The 4,254-nt window shown below is 44.1% G+C and overlaps 1 non-coding gene across 1 annotated transcript; it reads left to right on the top strand.

The window, feature by feature from the left end:
- The first annotated feature begins 2,295 nt into the window (after positions 1-2,295).
- LOC115029143 lies at positions 2,296-2,426 on the top strand. The gene has a single exon (XR_003834711.1). It is a non-coding gene; the product is annotated as a small nucleolar RNA SNORA17 (small nucleolar RNA).
- Positions 2,427-4,254: the final 1,828 nt, after the last annotated feature.

Here is a 4,254-nt window from a genome sequence, read left to right as displayed (position 1 = left end):
TTTTTTTTTTTTAGGTCTCTAAAGAATGTTATTGAAATTTTGATGGAGATTGTATCAACTCTATGTAGCTTTTGGCTTATAGTCGTTTTCACAATGTTAAATCTTCTGGTCCATAAGCACGGGAGGGAGGGAGGTATTTCTTCCCGATTCTTCTGTTTCCTCCTCAGTTATTTATATGCAGTCTAGAAGTCTTTCACCTCAGTCATTTAAAGATTCATTCTAGAGGTCTTTTCACTTCCTTAGGTTTATTTCTGGGTATCTTATTATTCTTGAAGATATTATGAATAGTACATTTTCCCCTGATTTCTTTTTCAGCAAATTACTTTTTGTGTGGAGGAAAGTTACCAATTTTGTAAGTTACTTCTGTATCCTGCTACCTTCCTGAAAGTGTTCATCAGGCCTGTCAGTTTCCTGGAGTCTTTAGTGTCTCCCAAGTGTAAGACCATGACGTTTTCTAAACGTTTTCCCCGTTTGTATGTCTTTCATTTCTGTCTCTTGCCACAGCACTCTAGCTAAGGCCTCATTGCTTATATTGAACAAGAGTGGACAGATCAGAAACCTTTGAGTACCTGTGGCAGTTAGAGTATGCTTGGCCCGTGGAAAGTGGCACTATTAGAAAGTGTGGCCTTGTTGGTGTAGGTGTGGCCTTGGAGGAAGTACATCACTGTTGGGGTGGGCTTTGAGGTTCTATGCTCAAGCTCCGCCCAGTAGAGAAGAGAGACCCTTCTTCTGCTGCCTGCAGGTCTAGATGTAGAACTCTTAGCTCCTCTTGCCTGCCTGCACACTGCCATGATTCTCACCATGATGATAATGGTGTACCCTGTGGTGGTCTTTGAAACTGTAAGCCAGATCCAACTAAATGTTTGCTTTTGTAAGAGTTGCCTTAGTCATGGTGTCTCTTCACAACAATAAAACCCTAAGACAGTACCCTCATATCATTCAGGAAATGCTTTCAGTCCCCCCCTCCCATTTAGTAAAATATGGTTATTCACACATAGAAGAATGAAACTAGATTTTTATCTCTCATTAGTCACAAAATAAATTCAAAATTAATCTTAGTATATAAATCTAAAACTGCTAGAGGAGAACATAAGAAAAATACTTAAAAATACAGGCAGAAGTGAAGACTTTCTGAAATGGAAGGCAAGAGTTCAGGAAATAGCTTAAAAACTGACAAGTGGTAAAAACAAAGAATCTGTACAGCCAAGGAAGTGACGAACATGGAGAAAAGTACAATCCACAGAGATGGAAAATTCTTGCTAACTCTACATCTCACAGAGGTGTGGCACCTAGGATTTATTAAAAAATTAAAATTAAAAGCCTACCACCAATCGTCCAGTTGATACATGAGCAAGTGCACTGAACTTAAAGGAAGAAATACAAATGGCTAATAAATATTTCAAAAAAGTATTCAACATCTTTGGCCATTAGAGAACGACAAATTATACCTCCTCTGAGATTCCTCCTCACCTCAATCAGAGTGACTATAACCAAGAAAAAAAAATGTTGAGTCCAGCATAGACTCAAACATTTCAGAAAGCAGGGGCAGCCAGGTCTCTGGGAGTCTGAGGCCAGCCTGATTTACATAGTGAGTTAAAGAACTGTCGGGACCACATAGAACCTGAAGCGGTGAGTTTTTAGCTTCTCTGCTTTGTGCGCCCAGTCGGTAGCGCGGTTCTAGCCACCTGCCCAGGAACTTTCTGGTTCCTCGAAGGAAAGACACACGCGCGCGCGCACGCACACACACACACACACACTAGCTTATTTTTGAAATGCTTCGGCTACTCGAAGGCTGCGCTGTTCTAATTCTCCCACTACCCAAGATGCTTCTCGGCAGCCCTTCCCAGGCCACGTTCCCTTTCTAACTACGTTTTGGATGATCTTCCCTCTGTAGTTCTAAATCTGATCTGTCTCTCTTCCCTGAGTCATGGCGATTCTTCTCTTCTTCGTCCCTGCATCTTTGCCGAAGCAAATCTTAGGGTCCTGCCCCATTTCCCTTTGCCCAATCATTGGCCGCTGTCATTTTCATTGATCGATCAAAAACCAACTGGGGAAAAGAACCTTCAGTGTTTGGACACACAGATTCATGGAGAGTCTGCAAACGCTAAACATAGAACCAGTTTTACTATTACTGAATATGTAAACAAGTATATAAGTCAGCACAGCATAGAATACTAAAATATCTGGGCTTGTTGCTGTACGAAGGGCAACAGGCAAGGTGTGGGGCCAGCCTAGATGGTTACCAAGAAAAAGAAAATTATACATTCTAATTAGTTGTAAGGAAGAATGAGATGACCTGCTTCTAGAGGCACTGCAGGTGTGACTGCTGGGTCAAGTGTGCATCAGTAGGTGACAGAGAGGAGAGAGGCTATGTCTAAGCTCAGTGTCTGACCTGGGGACATCTGAATGATTAGTAGCCTGTTATTCCCTGAAAAAAAAAAGCAACCATGAGATGACTAACCATGAGGTGCCAGGGGGCCTGAGCAGGGAGCTAGCCTGAGATGACCATCTCTCTCCAGTACAGGGAGCAAGCAAGAGAATAAAAGAACCCTGATTCCTGGGTGGGAGTGAGCCTAAGACAAACAAGCTCACAAGGGGCCACTTGGGCAAGCTGGGCAAGGAGCAAGCCTGAGATGACTACCAGTCTGGTGCTAGGCAGGCCTTAAGGAGCAGACCATGCCCAAGATGACCCCTGCCTGACTCCATAATGCACAAGCAGAGTATAGCACTCCTGAGGCAATGAGCCCAGATAATCAGAGACTCCCAGTGCTATCAAGAGGAGCAAGTAAGTAGTGAAGAAATGGGAGAGAAACAGAAGGATGTGGGCACAATGAAGAGAGGCAGAACTGGAGAGTCAAGGGTAGTGAGGAGCAGTCTGATGTGAGTAGCTAGTGATCGATTTTTTTTGATCGATCAATGAAAATGACACCTAAGACTATGGTGTGGTTCTGGACTGTGCTGTCACCAGGGACCACATCTGAATCTGTGGCCCTGCAGCAACAAGGATCTGTTACCACTAAAAACCAGTCTGACATGGTTTCCGTCTATGCCTGGAGCTGATCTTGTGCCACAGCATTCCTTACCCAAATACCACTGGGAGAGTGTTGGTCTTCCAGGAGTGCTGACTTACTTGTGAGCACAGGTAAGACCACCACTTCTGCTCAAATTCCTGGCCCAAGAGGCACCCACCCAGAGCCATCAGGACACAGGAACCAAGGGACAGCCAGGGACAGGATTCTTCCGGTTTTCATCTGCACCCAGGAGCTGACCCTGTGCCACAGCTCTCCATGCCCAAATTCCTCCTGGAGAGAACTAGTCTCCCAGGAGTACTGACACACAGGCTTACAGGAGAGACAAGCCACAGTCAGAGACAGCATGACCAGTTAACACCAGAGATAACCAGATGGCAAGAGGCAAGGGCAAGATCATAACCAACAGAAACTAAGGCTACTTGGCATCCTCAGAACCCAGATACTCAGAGACTTTCTTTCTTCTGGCGTCCATGGATGTGGTTGCCTAGAATATCTTAAGATATCTCAGAAAAAGCTGATGACATTGCCAAAATTAATGCTTTTAGCCAGGTATGGAGTTGTCACCGAATTTTCCCTGTCCAGTTACATTAGGGCAGGAGGAGGACTGTGATTGGACAGGGAAAAGGGAGACAGTGCTAAGAGTTGCAGGACAGAGAGCATCTCAGAGGGGAAAAGAGGAAGGCCAAGATGGAGGGGGACGTGAACTAGCATGGCTTTAACCAGCCACAGGTAGTTATGGTATCATAAAGTTAGAATCATTGTGATAAAGCTTTTATCATTACCAATTGGTTCTGAAATTATTGTATTGGAATCTTGTAAATTGAGAATTTATTGATACATACATCTGATTAATTGATTAATTATAAGCTTCAAGAGTATTTCCTTCTACCAGGTAGATGGGTGTTGTGGTGGCTGACCATGGGTGGGGTGGATGGTCATTTTGTGGCAGAGAGAGGAACTTGGGAACTCCAGCCCTGCTGGAAAGTTGGCAGGTAGAGACTGAGCTTGTGAAACCACAGTGGGGTCAAGAGTTGCCGGCACATGTGGGGGAATGTGACAGTTCTTTTTAAGTATTTCCCACAATATGAAGTTACAAAAATAATTTTATGGTTGGAGGTCACCACAACAGGAGGAACTGTGTTAAAGGGTCACAGTATCAGCAAGATTCAGAATCTTTGCAAAGCTTAAAATCAGATTAATTGTGCATGGCAGAACGCCTGTG

This window comes from Mus caroli, chromosome 13 (genome assembly GCF_900094665.2).
Source record: "Mus caroli chromosome 13, CAROLI_EIJ_v1.1, whole genome shotgun sequence".
NCBI lineage: Eukaryota > Metazoa > Chordata > Mammalia > Rodentia > Muridae > Mus > Mus caroli.
This window is presented reverse-complemented; position numbering and strand designations above follow the sequence as displayed.